Consider the following 19,407-nt stretch of genomic DNA (forward strand, 5'->3'; position numbering starts at 1 on the left):
TTCACCGGAGGAGACTATAGCTTTCCTCTGCGTCCGTCAGTCCGTCCGTCTGTCTGTCTGTCCCACTTTAGTTTTCCACACTTTTTTCTTTATGCGTTTGAGGAATAATATGAAAAATGCTGAACAGCTTCATAATGTCAAACTACAGATCAAGTTTACACTATTTTAGCGTCTGGTTGACATATTTTCGAGAAAATAATTTTTTTATATTCCAATTTTTTTATGTTCGGGTTCGTTATCGGGTTTGGTGTGTATTGCATAAACGGAGAAAGTATGTGGTCAGTAATGCTATTGTGCATTACCTGTACCATTCCTTTTATTGTTTCTAACAAACAAATACATGTAAGTTCTGTAAAATAGTGTGAAACATTGTGTTGTAAATTTAATCGACATGGTTTTTGGATCATTACAATCGGGTTCGTTATCGGGTTGGTCTGTTTATTCGGGGTACAGAAGACGGTAAGAAATGATATTCTGCATAACAGTGCATTGTTTTCACAAATTTCTACCAGCAAATACTTAATGGACTTGGCGAAATTACAGGAGATAAAATAAAGAGTAATTACCCAGTGTTTATTTTATTTCCATATCAACGATGTAGTTTGAATTTCCTCTGTTCTTTTATCTCTAATTAAAGCATAACATCTCGTTTATAACTGTTTTGAAATAGATGTATGCTTCGAAGCTTTCACATAATAATGAAGACCGGTAGGGGACGTGTATTGCTTATGCAATACTCTCAGAATGCTTGTTAATTTTGGCGATTAATTCTGAGTTATTTGGTTTTAAAATATTACTTTTATTATATTTACAAACTTCATGCTTTTAACAGCAAAATTAAGAAACGTTCTGAGAAAGTGTCATTTCCGGGGTTCGCGTCATATTTAACTTAGTGTCTCTTCAATACAGTCTGTGAAACTTATCGATACTAAACTAGTAACCAGACAATTTACTGCGATTGTAGTCTATCAGGCGCAACTTTTCATTTGCATCTTGATAAAAAGTTACTGTATTTCTAATAGTTTCAACTAATATTTCGAAGAGCTGCACGTCTACAACCATTTGTACAAAAAGAAATTCAAATTCAGATATCAAAAACTACGATAAAAAACTGTGACCTTATATTTTCGTATACATGTAATTGAGATAAGTACTATTACTATTTACTACCACAAGGTAAATTAACATTCACAACACAACAGCCATGCATTATCTAATAAGTATATATACATGTATAATATTGGTGCGAGATATTCACCAGTTGGAGAAAGATCAGCTGAGTTTTTGATGATAAACGGGATGACACTGAAGAAGTGATTATCTTTAAATTAATTTTAAACGTGACTATGTAACATGTCATAACATGTTAAACAATTACACATATTCCAACTGAACTGGATGATATGGATATTAAGATATAACGTGGTTCTTCAATTTGTATGATTGTTATGTATTTAGTTTGATGTGTTGAACATCCCAAATGTGTTATCAATATAAACTCTGCTTAAAATGTACTGTTGCAAAACTTAAAAAAATAAGTTTAATTTACAGATAAGTGAATGACCAGAAGGTAAATTCAGATACATTGTTTTTTTTAATTTCATTGTAAAATTACGTTATGTTCTTAAATATTAACAGGGTTTATACCGCAAGTAGACTACATGTATATGCCTTCGAGAGAGAGAAAACAATGAAGAAATTATTTAACATGTACATTAATATTGTCATCGGTTTACTTAACAAACATATAGATTCCTGTAATGTTCTAGCTGTTTATATTACAAAACTTTTCTTAAGTCGAAATATATGGGTCAAAGAGTAGACCATCTTCGATTCCGACATTTTCACGTTTTCCGGAATTATAATATGAGGTTTGCGAAGAGAAGTGGATGAAGGCTATGCCCGTCAACTTCTTAAAAAAGAATAGTGGTTTAACTAACTGCAAACTGACTTTAAATAGCGTGATTCTCATCTTTATATGTATCTTTAAACTGTGTGAACTGTGTGTTAGAATCTTCAGTAATTATTACACGTCTAGGAATGTTGATTAAACTAGTTACTATATTTACCATGAACTATGTTAAAGAATTATTCCTAGACCCATTTGACTGATTGTCACTCATAGCTAATTGATCCTCAGCGTTAGCAGGAAATCTATTATAGATTGTTTTATGACACTGTAATTTGCGTATTTGGAACCATATTTGAACAGTTCTCCAGCGCTGAATAGCAACAGAAATCTGTGCATGAGCTAGTAAATATTTACAAGTAGTAATTGGGGTCATCAAAGGAAAGTTAGCTGATTTATTTTTACGGTACTGAATCGTTGACAGGAAACCGTATCAGTTAAGTATACTTATTCCCCGTTTAGCAACTTCGCTCCACCCCCCCCCCCCCAAAAAAAAACGATATCGTTAAGAAATCGTCGATATCGGCGTTAAAATATGGTGATTTGCAGTTGTGTTTATATGCAAATCGATACGATATCGTTGTTATTGCCATAAAATATGGACAACTCAAGTTGTAAACAACAGAAATCGATTTTGATACGGTATCGTCGATATCGACGTTAAATATGGACATATTTATTTCCGTACATATGCAAATCGATATCGTCGTTAAATATGGACAGCTCTTCAATACCGATCAGACCCAACCTAACACCAGAGTAAACACCAACTAAACCCCGAGTTTACTTTTATAAAATTTGGGTCCATTCGGGGTTTACTTTGGGTTTACTTGAAAATTACTTTTGAGGACAACTGTACGCACTGAAGTGTGAAGCAAACCTGTATTTTATTTTATCATCCTACTGCCTGCGATTTCTGCCCCTTGTATTTTCCGAATACACAGTAAGCGTCTGCTTTCAAGGTATACTTCTGATCGGGGTTCACTCTCTGTGTCCACTCTGGATCCACTCTAGTAAAGCCAGAAAATAAACCCAGGGTTCAGTTGGGGTTTACTTTCTGTTAGGTTGGGTCTGATCGGTACTGTAGCTATGTACATATGCGACTCGATATCGACATGAATAGGGACAGCTGTAGTTGTGAACATATCTTTAATATTGAAATTAGTGAATCGATATCGATACAATATCGTCGATATCATCGGTTATAAATTGTAAAAAAAGAAAACCAAAATATTAGCCTCAACATGTTTATGTTCAAATTTGCATTTTTCTCAAAAGATTTTTAGATAATTTATTTTAGTTTTTTTTCGTCCCTTAGGCTTGTTTACGAGTTATGTCCAAGACACGATATAGTATTGATATCGATGTTGAGGCTCATTTTTTTTTTACTATATATTACCTCATAATCTCTGGAGCTTTTAAAGTCAGAATTTCTTAGACTCGAGGTATGTCTATAAGAAAACTAATTTTTTTTTAGACAAAAAGTATTTGGGATTTTTCGTCCCTAAGGATTTTTTTCTAACAAGGTTGTAAAATTTGTTACATTGTCTCCTGCATTTGATTGTACGAAATTTAAACCGAATTAGAATTCTAAAATTTTTCTTAAAGGGGCATTGTCACCCTTTTGGTCAAAATTTTTTTTTTCGATTTTAATGTTTACAATGCTTTAGTAAGGCATTCTTAATAGGCAACCAAAATTTGAGTATCATTTGATAAGTTATAAGCGAGTTACAGAGCTTACAATTCTTCGCTATGTAAACAAAGCGTTTGTTTACATTTCGAATGTTGAAGTGAAAATTACAGTTTTAGACCTAAAATATGTGTAAATTGTTAGGAACTGTTTATTTATGCTTCAAATGAATAGTAAGATAGACAAACCAGCTTTAAAAAGAATTTTTACTGGTATATTGAACCTATGTGAACAAAAACAGGGCACGAGCCTTGTTTACATGACAAAGAATTGTGAGCCCTGTACCTTGCTTAAAATTCAACGACTGGCACCCAAATTTCATTTGATCATTATAAATGCATTCCTAAAGCATTGCAAATAATAAAAACAGAAAAATAGAATTCGACCAAAATCGTGACCATGCCCCTTTAAGATAACTAAAAATTTGCACAAAAATAACAGTTTAAAACGATGATTGGTCGGTTATAGGGATGAATGTACCCTTTTTGTTATGCTGGGAAGTCCTTACGTTTTCTCTACACTTTCCACTAATGTGACTTTTATCTACTTCTGTAGATTCCTTATCTTACGCAAGTAATTAATTCCGCGATTCAACCGTTGTGCATAAAATTGAGAGAATATAATTTCGCGAACGCCGATATCTTATCATATGTTCATAAGTTTACATCGGTCTGATAAATAAAAGCGACATTTTAAAATCAGCGAAATAATGTGTTTTTCGCGATTTTTTGCAGTTATTAATTTCTTGCGTTGAATTGGGAATGTACAGTATAACATTTCCCAAGTTACGATTTCCCTCACTTTTTAACGAATTTTAACAAAAATACACATCAACAAGTACAATTAAAATCGCTGAACGGAGAAAATTTCAAGATACATGTATTTCTATTGACACATATCTTTTTATACCAAGAACATCACAGGAAAGAATACAAATTTCTTCAGATGCTTCAGATACTATTGAATAAAGTTAATTTAGCATTTTAAAATATAAATTTATGATAACGATTAATATATAGTACTGATTTTCAGACTAGAGGTGAACAAAAGTTTAAAAAACAGAGGAACCACCGACCGACAGCAGCAAAGAAATATGTCCTCCCATCTTCGAAGGAGGCATACAAATAAGATATCTAGAACAATGTGATCATTAACAGTAAAGATAAGGTTGTAAACTAAAACTTATTCTTTTTTTATTCACTTCCTTATCTTGGCTTTGGACATAAACAATTTAGAATAAGAATAGGAGATGCATAAGCGGGCGAAAAGTCGTTTTTATAAGGATATACATATCATATTAAACCTCATATTAATAAATTAATACATGATTATAATGGAAAACAACGGTAACACTAAAAAATTCCTATAAGCCGCCCTGGTTGCATTTAAAAGTGCGAAAAAGGGCGGGGTTTTTTCAGCTATTTGATTAAAAAAATTGTCATATTATAACTTCGAACTTCAATCTGTGAAAAATTAAATTCAGAGAACAAATGAATAATTCTGTTACTGTCCTTTACAATTAAATCATCAAATCGCGCTACCTGATTTATTTCTCTACCAGAAAAAATAGATAAAACACAAGGCGAACGAGAAATCATATTGAGGCAAGCGTCAAATGGGCTGCAAAAATATAATTGTTGAATCATCATTGGTTGTTTACATGAAAAACACACCACTTGAAAGAAGAAAACGAGTTGGTTGTACTAATTTTTATGGCAAATTTTAATATATATTTTCAGCAACACGTTTTGAAGTTAACCATTTTACTATTTACTATTATTATTAAGTATCGATTTCGTTAATGTAGGCATTTCTAACGGTAATTGTAAAAGCATTGCCATAGTATGAGGTAATGAAGAACACAGTGATTTGTATAATTATAATATTATTCTAATACAAAGTTCATCTCATCATTATTCTCTTGGAGATTATGTATTTCAAATCATTTTGATTTTTTTGTTTCATTGTATTAAATTAAAATTTAATGCATTAGTTAATATGAATTCAAGGGACCACATGATAAGATTACAATGGATTATTTTAAAAGTAAATGTAAGATCATGCTCAACTGGTAGAATCTGCACAATTTTAAAGGTAAAAAATAAGCCGGATAATTTTGTTCCTAAATGGAATTATAAATCTTATCTACACTTCAGTTTCTGAAGATAATCATGGTTATTTAATTGCATGAGGTTCTCAAACGAATTAAAAATAAATCAGGTTAGTTCAAATTTCAGGTCAATTCATCAATTTTCAGTCCTTTCATATTTTTGCGTAAATAATTGATATGGATGTCATTTCATGATATACACACACAAAAGTCATTTTTGATGCAGCAGTGCATATAGAAATTCAAATATATCATTTATATAAAATTTAATGTCATTCAAGTCTATAGTATTTCAGGTCTTTAGTATCTCCCGTATACCGATCCCGATACATTGTTTTGAAGAGAAAGAAGAACTCCGTAATTTTCATATACTTTACATTTACGAGTAAAACAAAACATATCTAATATTTTTAAAAAGGCATAAAACATATTTCTACATGCAAATCTACTTTTAATTCATAAAAATAAGCATAATATTAATTCTATATAAAAAAAACTATTCCGCAGAAACGCAGTTGCAATATTTAAATGTATATCAAATAACGGACCGCCTTCTGGCGGCCCGTAACAAATGGTATGTCACCTTCTCGTTCAGTAAAAAACTCATTTATTAGGTTGTTCTAAGAATGTTTTTTGATTAAGTTGTTCAAAGAATATTTCATTCATCTACCTTGGGTCCCAGGATCACTATCAAATTCATTGTCAAGATCGGAGCTTCCCATTGATGGCATCACTCCATTTGGTGACAGAATCCAATTCCCCTTTACTGTTTTTTGTGAGGTCCCTCAATGTCAACTTCTGTGTGGGGCGTCAAATACCTCAAATGGATCGTCGCTTTCATCGCCAGAAAGGAATAATTACTCATATTCTGTGCCATCGAAGTTGTTGGAAATCCCTTTTTTCAAATAGAATTTCCGTAAAATATGGGTAACAGATGCCAATGCTTTTTTATTCATTCCTTAATTCTTGTTTTCTCCGGTGGCCAACACTTTTTTGTTTGTTTAAGAAACGTTTCCATTTAACAGTCATTCATCGTACAGCTCCCTATAACGATCTTTGAATGGCTTATTCCAACTGACGTCGCAGGACTACAATTTTATTGTACATCCATCAGGAATAATTGCCACATTTACATCTGTATTATATTTTCTTGTCAAAAGTTCTTTAATAGCTTAAGTCTCTTGTCCAGAAAACAAGTTCCAAATTAAAAATCTCCGTGTTTCTTCTCCAAATGACATGAAGACAAAATTTGAGTCTTCGTCTGATTTTGGAGTTATTTTTAAAGCAACTGCTGTGGGTACGGTACATCTTTTAAATTTTCAAGAACAAACGCCTTTCATCAATACTACATGTAGTTGTAGTAGCTTGATACCATCAGCTAATATTTACAATAAGTGTATATTGCCCCACTGTTTGCATTAGGAATCTGCGACATTCAATTTTCTATGAATACACTTTGCTAATTTATGCGCAATGACCACAAATATAAACGTCTTTACGTGTTTTGAGTATATTTTTTTTGTATGATAAAAGGAAACTTTCATTCTTACATAACTAATTTAATATGTACTTTTGAAGAAAACAAATCATTGAATTATGTCTACTCCTTTAAAATAAAAATTTGTTTTCTCTACAAAGTTTCTGGCACTATATTTTTAGTCGCGGAAGCGAACTAAATAACATGTTAAAATGGTTGTTCCATGTACGTTCCCTAACTAAGAGCGTATACAATGGCTTTACAGCGACAACACACATATATTCCACACATATAGACCAGTATGAATACATTGTATAAATATAAGTACTAAATGCTTATTTTTTTTATGTCGTCGGTCCTGTAACACACCAAGCGATGCAGACATGTATTGAATTCGTCTGCACCGCTTGGTGTGTTACAGGACGACGACATCCAAAAATAAGCATTCAATGCTTAAATGCGCCGATACGTCGAGAATTATCGTGTCCTGTACTGTCCATTTTTTTGCCCCCCCCCCCCCCCCCTGAAAATTATATTAAGTCACCAGGCATATCCATCCAAGTTGGAGTTTAGTTCATGTTACAGATAGAGGATAAGGCATAGTGCTTCCTTTTATGCATCACTATGACAAATCTTAAGAACCCGTTAATTCTATCGCTTAGGTAATTTTCTGGGATTTTCTTAGCTGTATGCGTAGCTTTTCTGAAACAACCGCCATTTCTATTGATAACTAAATGATAACCCGCGCGAGCGCAGACTTAACAAATGAATGACATAATGCAATAATGTTTTTTTCCGAATATTATATTGTGTCCGAATTTTTTCTTTATACACGTAGTTTTCTTAACCTATTCTTTAAAATTGAAATAAAAATATGCATAGCTGGATATTTAGAAAAGCGATGAAAAATTTAAACTGAATTGTATGATGTATACATGAACATGGCCTTCATTCTTTTTGTTGCAGCTGAGTGGAAAATAATTACAATTATTTTTTTAAACCAGTGAGTGGGTATTTAGGACGTCATATGTCTAAATTTTGTTCTCTAGATCAAAGAATCTGGGGGAATAAGCCGTTGCAAATGCCCACGACCCTCTCATACGTCTTATAAGAAGTAATAAACGTACGAGTTAACTGGGCATTTAAACGGTGGACAGTATTGTCCAAATGAAATGTCCAAAAATGCGAGAAAGGGCAACATTTGAAAGGCGTAAATGCGCTTAAATTTTGTAGTATTTACATATACTTTACACTGGCAAATTTAGAATGACAATCACATACTCGTTTAAAGAGTTAAAATACAAAAATGTTGATTACTTTCTAACAATATTTAATTTAATAATTTACCTCAGTCATCGTATACAACCCCTAACGCAGGGGAGTCGACAAAGAGTATGGGGAGTCGATTTTTCCGCTTCGGAGAAAAAATTTAGTTAACCCCTTTTGTAGGTATTCAAAACAAGTATTTTCAACAAAACATGTACAGTGGCGTCGGAAGCAAATTGAAAGGGGGGGGGGCAAGCAAAATAAGGTCTTTGCTATGCATAAATTTGCAAAAAAGTGGGGGGGGGGGGAGGGGCTAAGTCCCCCCTTACCCACCCCCCCCCCCGGTTGACTTATACCACACGGAAGACAGCGATAGTCAAACCAGTAACGTATAACAAGGGGCTTGTTATAGGTCGCTGGTCAAACTTTGTGTTGGTCATTGGTCTTTGTGTCTTTTGGTAGAACTACTATGCTTTTTCTTTCACAACAAAACACGCATTTGTAATATGATTTTCCTGCCGATACAATTGGAAGTGAAATACATGCCTAGTTAATTGTTGAATTTTCTTTAGGCGCATACTGTACATTTGACTTAGCTTGTATTCTGCATTTTTTGCACAATTACATGCTTTTAATGGAACGTTTTATCTTGCAATTTAATTGTTTCTTGCATGCACAACAACCATTTGTTTACAATATGAAATCGTGCAATCTCAAAGAGAATAACATACATTTTATATTTTATAAAAGTAGTAGAAAACGCATATCTTATAATAATTTCAAGTTATTATAAGCAAATTTTTATTATTAAGAAAAAAAAGGAAAATTACATTTTAACAATGTATATTATTAAGTAAAAAAAAGAAAATTACATTCTAACAATGTAAACAAAAAGATAAACCAAAAACACCATATCGCGTACGTTTCGAACACCCACTTTTAGAGTTGCATTTCTTTAAAGAACTCCTCGCTTACCACTACACCACCGATTCGCTTTTTATATGCTTTAATATAGCTGATTCTATTGTTATCAGTTTTACGCAAACGACTAGACTTAGTCATTTAAAGAGTTGGCCCCAATCTTAAAAATTAAAAGAAGAAAACTTACTTTTTACCATAGAGTGGGTTTTCGTACCATTTTTGGAAAATTGAAAAAGATAGACGTCAATATGTGTTAACAATATTCGTTCTTTAAAAAATGGTACGATGGCCCACTCTATAAAAAATATAATTTGAACATCCGATTTCTATATCATTGTGTTGCCAAATTAGCATATAACTATTTTGTTGTCTTAATATCAATTAAATGTGAAGTTACTTTTTGTGTGTTATGTCAGCACTGAATGTATATGATCACATATGTTTAATAAATGTAACGAAAGTGAAATTTGCTAGAAATATAATTTTTTTTTAATGAACCTATGTGGTTTTTTGCCTCGGCTATTAGACTGTTTTATCTTAAGATTATACATTGTATTCTCACCTTTTGTCATTTCATTTTGATACATGTGCAATCATGACTTTTTCCATGAATTCTAGCTTTTTTCCAAAATAGTCACTACTGCACAGAAATGTCATTGTTTTACAACTCCTGCATTTTTGTATCTACATTGTTTAGTTGGCATTTGCAGATTAATTTTTTATTAACTCCGATTTGAATATCATGTTTGTGTAAATTTGAGAGTGTTTGATGGCCCCAATGAATAGTGTACAATGTATACATGTTTTAAGTACATTTGATTCACTTCTGATTTAATTACTAAAGAATGTCAATTTCTTCAGGTAGAGTACCTACAATAGAGTACTAGTAATAGTTCAATGGGGATCATTTTCTGTGACATTGAACTTTTATCTTATTTACTGAATGGATGTCCATATTTCGCATATTGTTAAGATTTATTTGATCTTAATCACTTATGTCATTTTTTTGATTTTGTAATTCTGGTCTTCGATGTATTTTCCAAAATTCTCCCATTTTTTTTTCTCATGGCGGGGACGCACCATATCTGTTGTATCATAGTTTGACCAGAATTCCGAATCAATAATGTTCGACCATGTTGGTTCCGTATTTTGTAGTTTTAGTTTGGTTCCGGTTATGAAAAAAAGATGGACAACTCAGCACGCGTTGTAACATTTTTTCCTCTCATGTTGGTTCCGTATTTTGTAGTTTTAGTTTGTTTCCGGATATGAATAAAAAGATGGAAAACTCATCATGCGTTGTAACAATTTTTCCTCTCACATCTATCGTCTGTTTATCCTAAACATCAATACCTGAAAAACAGCTTAATCTTTGCTAAATGAGGCTTTAAAAAATACATTACGTTGATACCTTTAATAAACTGATTTTGAGTTGAAAAATTCATATGAAAATAAATTCATTCATTCAATCTATTATGTTTACATAAGTGCAAACTTTTTAGACTGTAGGAATTTCGTTATACAAATGTTAAATTTTGTTATTACTTGACTGAAAATCAGTGCGTTATATCCGTAAATTCGTTATATCCATTCATTATGATCGTAATTTTTTGAAGAAATTTACCGGGGACTCAAAAAAACTTCGCTATATCCGAGAATTCGCTATATTCGTGTTCAAACTAAACGAGTTTTACTGCATGTTGTTAGATATTAAATACGCAATTAAAGACTTATGATTAAGTATGGAATAAAACCGTATATTTCAGAAAAAAATACTCGGGTTGTATCGGTTCAATATGAGTTCAACTTTTATACCAACCAACCATTGTGAAAAAATATAAAATCGGTAAAAAAATATCTAGAAATAAAAAAAAGAAGCAATGAATATAAAAAATAAAATTATCATTGATCACGAATTTTCTTTCCGATATGTATCAGAGTCAATTTGAAGTTGTAGGTTTGACATTCAATGTCAATTTAATCCTTATCAGGCAACAAAAAGTGGCTAAATTCTCAAGTAAATTATTTTATTGTATGGCGTAAGGTTTAATGTAAACTGATAACTTTTATACCGTTTAGACCCTAAATAAATAGATACAAATCTTTGGTTTCCGTTCTTTATTGGAATAAAGCTTTTCACCGGATAAGAATACTACGCTGTGCAAGACAATGCCAAGAACAGAGTTAAGTTCGAGTGAATTATTGGTGAATTTTGTCAGTATCTTCAATCAATCACAGTGCCTATTTCCGAACAATTATTTTATAATAGTGAAGAACGTTTTCAATATGCATCTGAAACATAAACATGAAAATGCAACAAAATTACTAAGGGAACTAAAAAAATGACAGTGATAAAAAGGTGGGCGCACATCCAAAATGTTTTGCCTTTTCCTTTGTTCAACTTGACGTGCCTTTTTATACAAATTTATGTAGGCCTTTCAATATTTTCCAATAGTTATTTCTACTTGAAAATCTTGTGAACATTAAATCATTCTAGAAACGGGGAAAGTAATAACTAATACAACGGTCAAAATTTATAATTAAGGTCTTTCGTTTCCTTATTGTTTTTGTTCGGTTACTCTTTCTCTATAATTTAAGTTTTACAGTACGATGACCTTAAATACGGTTTATGTTCTGGTTCACTCGAAAAATGTTTTTTTGTTTCAATATTAAGGTTTTCAGCCTGCAGAGGGAGACCTTACTGGTGTTTTTTTCATGTTTTTTTTTTGTTTTTTTTTTTTGGGGGGGGGGGGGGGTTCTTTTTCTTTTTAACCGGGTTTTCCAAACGGAGAAATCCGGTTATTAAAATGGTGAAAATGGCGGGCGGGTGGGCGGCTGCCAAAAGGGTACCCTCATTGTACGGATAACTCCTCCTACAGTTTTCAAGATAGGAAATTGTTCTTTTGCAGATCAATGGTACATATATCAAAAACGAACATAATTCTAGGATTTTGATTTTTGATAATTTATGAAAAAATACCAGCTTTGAACTTCGTCATGTTTTGGCAAAATATTGCATATAGAGTACCCTCGTTGTCCGGATATCTTCTCCTACAGTTTTCAAGATAGGAAGTTGGTTTTTTGGCAGATCAATTGTACATACATCAGAGGTGTGCTTATTGCTAGGATTTAGATTTCTGATAATTCATAGGGAAAATACCAGCTTTTGAACAAATTTTTTGGCAAAATATTGCATATAGGGTACTCCATTTCACTGGATACGGTAGGTAGAGTTTATCAATTCAGGTTGACATGGATTGTGGATACAATTCACATAAAAGAAAACCCGTCACATTGACAGCTTTTCACTTGTTCAATAACCTGTTTTACAGTACGATCGTTGGGGCAAGCGCAGCATATGTCATGTAATACCAAATATATAAAACAAATTTAATTAAATTTAAACTAAATTTTTTCATCCGTGATTTAACCACTTAATCATAACTTTCACACTAAAGCTCATAAGCACAACTACTTTGACTGATTAATAAGGAGAACTACATTAGTAATTACTGTAAAATCCATATTGACCAACCCTGCTCCTTTAAGCGCCTCCTAGGCCTTTTTCTATTGGCCCAAATTGCAGTTACCTTATAACAAAGAATTATATTAGAAATTATTATTTAAGTCCCGGTTTTTTATGGTTATTTTTAGCTAATTTGTCCATCGTGTACCTATATATAAATGCCTGTGCTTGTACCTTGTCATTAGCCAATGAAATGAGAGTATTTCGATCACGTGTATATCACTTTTGTTTTTACTCAAATGTGAGAATACGTGTTTTCGTAACCTAAAATATTGATCGCTTTGTAAAGTTTAATTCCCGGCCATGTACTTTCCGATAGTTCGCAGTACAGTTAAGGCGGTCAATAAAAATATGGGCAAATTTTTGTGATGAAAACACGTATACTTTAGTTAAACTGGCATGTCCTTTTTAAAATCAATAACAGTCACTCAAATGCAATATATTTCTAAAATATATATATAATAGTACAATATTTTATGTTCATAGTGGTCACGGGATATGGCAGTCGCATGGTACAGGCAGATGTTTTTGTGGTTTTGAGGTCATTTAAAAAATTCAATATTGCAAGGGCATAATCATGTCAAAATTCACAACTGAATTATGAAATAACTTGATGTTATATCGTAGATTTTGAAAAACGGTGCGAACTTTTTAAGATAAGAATATTTGTTAGTAGAAACCGTAATTTATAATGCATATGTTGAATAATTTTGAAGGTCAAAGGGTTAATTTCATTAAAAAATAATTAATTTGTAAGATTTTACAAGGATCGTAGAAGTTTTTAAGTTACATAGCATATTTCAAATTCACATGTAAAAGTTTGTCGGGATCAGGTAAGTGTATGCCCTTGCAATTAAGTGATTTATTTAGGTACTCAGATTTTAGATATACGATATTTTATACAAAACCGAGGTGGCTTCTTTATACGATGCATACTTTTAACAAAATGAAAATAAGACTATATAGGTAGCATTCTACTAATAATAATTCTAAACAAAATATTCATTTATACTTTTCCGTTAATGTATGACATTTATTTTTCTTCGCTATAAAACTGCACGATAGCCTTCAATGATTTAACTTAATGCGTCATTTTGAAGCATATGACGTCATATTTTGTAGTACAGCGAGAACGACATCTCGCTTATTTTTCAGTGTTTACGATATAACGGACATCAAAATTGTAAGTAATAGCATTTGTTGTTTTTAATGAAAAGATTAGTATAAGTTAATTTTACTAATAAATAGATTAATAAGTACTTTCGAGGTTTGTAATATACTGTGATGTCATAATGCACATTTCCCGTACTTTTTGTCTGAACGGAGTTTATTGACAGCCTTAACTGTGCTGCGTTTGAGAAGTATTGGACGCGGGAGGATTTGCTTTGGAACTTTGTTATTTGGTTAAAATTTAGTGTTAAAATAGGTTTGCAGTGTAAGTTTTTACCATCAGGGGGTTCGCTGCAGGTCTGTAGCTCCCGGTCTGAAAAAATTCGGATGGACGACCTGGGAGCTACAGTGCCTCCCATAGTAAATATCTGCAATTTACGGCGCACAAAAAATTGCGCTAGATTTAGATTAACCTTATTTGCACACAAACTCTGTAAAAACAGTTAGTACCACGAAATTTACTACTGATATCATCACTTTACTTGCCTCAGACTTTCTATTGAACATGCTAACCGACCTCGGAAAACGAAGTATATTAATTTACGTCGAGATCGAGAGTCGCCGTTTTCACGTGTAAACAAACTGTTCCACTTCACTTTACGGGACTGGTGATGGTGTTTAAAAGAATATCAGAGGCAAGTGAAGTGACGATATCTGTAGTAAAATGTCCGAGGAATTTTTTGAAATCAAATATTTGTACAGAATGTGTTTGGAAATAAGGTTAATCAGTCCAAAGCCAGCGCACTTTTTTGTGCGCCGTAAATTGCATATTTTTATTATGGGAGGCACTGTAGCTCCCAGGTCGTCCATCCGAATTTTTTCGGACCGGGAGCTACAGACCTGCAGCTACGCCCGGGGTATGTACTGACATTTTGTAAACAGTCAAAATGGCGGGTCCAACATCAGTGTGCATTAATGTGCATTAATGAACACTCTTATGTAAAACGATTGGAACGATTTATTTTACAAAACCCTGTGTATGAAAATTTGGGTCTCGATGAAGAAAAACTTAGTGTGTGGTTTCGGGGCCAAGGGGTTTGTCTATTTACGGACTAACTCGTCCAGATTTTTCGGCAGTTCCTACTTTATGTGTTCTTAATATAGGGGGTAACGATGCGACGACTCGACCAGCACATGTCATTGCACAAAACATTTTTTCATTTGCGAACTATTTGATACATGGATATGGTGTAAAATTTGTGATTATTGGTCAACTGTTGCGCCGCGACCCTCGGAAATCACCTGTTATAACGAGGAGGTCATTATAAACAAACACTTGGAACATTTGACAAGTTGTGAGGAGCATGTCCGTTTCTTGAAATATAGAGGATTTTGGACTAATTTGGTATACCTTGGGCGAGATGGAGTTCACCTTGGGGTAGATTCGGATGGATGTTATCCAGCACCCATGGTCAAATACTTGAGGAGCATAAAATATGGAGTGCATAACAGAGTTCAAAAACTTAAGGCCAGTAAATTAAAATAAGTTTGTCAAAGAAAAATTTAAAAAGATTGTTAAGAAAATGTTAATGAGTATAACTTGAGTGATTTCTAAGCAAATGAGTATGCATACCTAACATGGTAATTTTTTGTTTACATAAGCATAAGGAATAAAATTTTGGAAATATTCTATAAAGACATTTTAATAATATTCGATTCAATCTGTACAGTTTATCTACAGTACTGTAATCCTGTTTCAATGTAATGTAGGAGTGGTAAGATTTTATAGATTGATACATAAATAATTGCAAGAGTGGCCAAACAAAATGAAGTTAATGTCTATTATACAAACTTTTATCGAAGCTGAGACACGATTGGATTGGCTATATCTAAGTATGCCATCATCTGTTTTTATGTATATATATGTTATTAAAGAAATAAGAATTCAAAGTATATGATTTCTGCTTATTTAAGAGCTGTCAGAATTCTAAGTTATATTCTGATTAAAGCTTTTTTTAAGTTGAAGCATGAGCAGATTGGCTATATCTAAGTAAGCCATCATCTGTTTAATGTATGTGTTAATATCAAAAGAAATAAGAAAACATATACAAAGTCTAAGATTTTTAAGTAACTACTTGGATACAAGAGTATCACAGAAGTCAAGTCATGCAAGTTATAAGAATTTATATCAAAAGAAATATGAAAACATATATACAAAGTCTAAGATTTCTAAGTTACTACTTGGATACAAAGGTGTATCACAGAAGTCAAGTAATGCTTGTTTTAAAGGATGGTTACATGTTTTTCATATATAAGATACAACCATCCATGAAAAGAAACAAATTGTCAATTAGTCCTCAAAGGTTAATACTCTGGTAGTTAAGCATGTTTATTAATAAGTATAAAAATTTCACTTCAGTTAAACCATGCCTAGGCGGGCTTTAGATGGACGGTCAACAAAAAGGAGGAGACCGGCAAAAGTACCACGAAATGATGACTAAGATCTTCAAAAAGAACCAGTGTCTGATGAACCAGTTACTCAAGCAGAACCAGTGTCGAGTGATGCTATTAATTACGACTTATTAGCTGCTTCAATCTTAAGACAATCACAAACTATGTCACAAAACCAGACAAATTCGAGTGATGACACCATGGAAATCCTGCAGCCATGTGTTCAAAACCAGGGTGATACCGACGCCCACGCTCATCCAATGGCAAGACAGCTAACAACAACATCAACAGTTAGTGACAACCAGCCTCAGCAAAATATTTATACTTAGTTAGTGCGCTGTTACAACAAGACGGTCAAGGCGAGCCAGCAACTGTCAATCTTAAAAATGTTATATATTTATCTGATGGGATTCCTCTTGGGGCTGCAACATCTCATCGATTAAAAGCTAAGGTCTGGGCAAATCAATTTATTGATTTAGGTTTGCTGTTGCAGCGTCGAAAAGATCCTATTTCGTTAAACATATCTTCTGGGTCCCTTATTGTCCAGCAAGGGTCATCAAAGCCCAAATTGCCAATGTTAATTCAGCAATGGACTGATGCTTTTTTTATTTTTATTGGAATTTTTATTGAAAACTTGCTATGGGAGCAAGTAGTACATGTAGCTGTCAAATCTTTGAATCATTTAGCTCTGTTCTCCAATGGGTCATGGAAAATGTCTTCAAGTGGATGGGTATGTCCCATGTTTTAGATGATTTTTTCTTTGTGGGATCCCCAAATTCGATAACCTGTAGAAACGATCTTGCTAGTTTTTCATTTCTATGTAAAAAAAAATTGGAATGCCAATAAAAATGGAAAAAACTTATGCACCTACGACCAATATTGTCATTTATGGTATAGAAGTTGATTCAGTGAAAATGGAGTGCCGGCTTCCAGTAGATAAGATCCAAAAAATAAATGACAAACTTAACTTATTCAAAAGGTGTAAAAAGTTCACTTTTAAATAATGCAGTCAATCATAGGCCTTTTGAATTTTGCTTGCTCTGTGGTTCTCCCAGGTCGAACATTTCTTCGTCGTTTGATCAACCTAACATGTGGTTTGTCTAACCCAAAATTCTACATAAGATAGAATAAGGACTCTAGGGCTGATTTAGAAACTTGGGCTTCTTTTATTGACCATTTCAATGGCAAGACAGTTTTTCTGGATAAAGTTTGGGTGTCATCAGACCATCTGAATTCATACACAGATGCTTCTGGCTCGACATCTTTGCTAGCCAAGGGTTTTCGGTCCACTTTGCTCCCCTTAAACCCTTGGCGGATTTCATTGCGAAAACTAGGTAACGAGCTCCGTTTTATGATTGGCTGCAGCTGCGAGTAGCTGATCCAATCGCAGTGCTTGTAAATATGAACTTTAAAAGAAAACACATGTGTGATCTTTGGTAAATCATTCGGTGCTTATAACAAATTGAGACACAAGTTCTCGAGTACAGTGCCTCGCCAACGATGGTCTAACCAGATCGCTTAAAAAACCTACATATTTTACTGGGATGGAACATAGTTCTACAAACTTGTCAAGGCTCGCGTGATATCATGGGAAGTAAACATGACGAATGTAGAAGCTGCCCATCCCGTTAGTATATACGTTCCTGCTTATGGTTATTGCTTTTAAAGCTTTAATGAGATTTATTATACCCGCACTTTCTAAAGAAAGTTCGGGTTTATTGTTGTTACCCTGTTCCGTCCGTCCGTCCCTCTGTCCGTCCGTCTGTCACGTTTTACTTTCTCAAACTGCTCTTACATCTTATAAACCAGCAAATTAAACTCTTAGAGTTTGATTTGGGGTATCATGTTGTTTTGTAAAAAGGTTTCAAAAATTCTCTGTTAGTTCTGGGGGTCAAATAATTGGTAAAAAATGACGTTTTTTCACCAAAAAAACCTTCTTCCTCGAACTCCTCCTACATTTTCAACAGTAGACAAATCATCTTTTGGATTATGTTTTAGGGTATCTTACAGATGCGCTATAATTAAGGTTTCGGAATTTTCAATTTTGTCCCGGGGGTCATTTAATGGCTGAAAAATGACGATTTTTTAAACAAAAAAACTGGTTTCCAAAAACGTCATTTTTTTTTGGCGGTAGCCAAATGATCTTCTAGAATATGATTGGGGGTGTCATATTGAAGTGTGATCAGGTTTCAGAATTTTTTTTTTTATTAAGGGGATCAGTGGGCAACAAAAAATGACGTTTTTTTATAAGAAAGTGTGGTTCCCAGATTTCCTCTTACAACTTTTGGAGTAGCTACGTCATCTCTTGGGATATAATTGGGGCTGTTCTATAGATGTGCAGTAAGGTTTTAAAAATTTAAATTTCATCCAGAGAGTAAAAAAGTAGCAGAAAATTGACGTTTATCACTTCAAAGAAACATAGATCCTAGAACTCCTTTTATGATTTAATAGATAGACACATCTTATCTTGGGATATGATAGGAACTGTTCCATAGATATGCATTACGGTTTTTAAAAATTAAATTTAACCCTAAGGCCTATTACCTACATCCCTTTTGATGCCCTTTAAGGATCAAGAATTTTTATGGTTAAGGGGTGGGGATCTCAACCGTTTTCGAGATATTCGTGCACTTCCTGTTCGAGAGGGGTCATGACCACCCCCGGGGCCATCCCCGTTTGTTGCCCCTTGACACGAGGAAAAAGAATATATATGGTTTAAGGGTGGGGATCTCAACTGTTTTGAAGATATTAAGGGACTTGCTGTTTGAGGGGGTCAGGACCACCCACAGGGCCCATGACCTACATAACATTTGATGCCCCTTGACATCAGAAACATGAATATATATGGTTTAGGGGTCATGATTATAACAGTGTCTAAGATATATGGTAATTTTAAATTCCTGGGGGTGGGGATGACCCCAGGGGTCAGATCTAATAAACCCTATATATT

The sequence above is a fragment of the Magallana gigas genome, chromosome 4 (genome assembly GCF_963853765.1).
Source record: "Magallana gigas chromosome 4, xbMagGiga1.1, whole genome shotgun sequence".
In the NCBI taxonomy this organism is placed as follows: domain Eukaryota; kingdom Metazoa; phylum Mollusca; class Bivalvia; order Ostreida; family Ostreidae; genus Magallana; species Magallana gigas.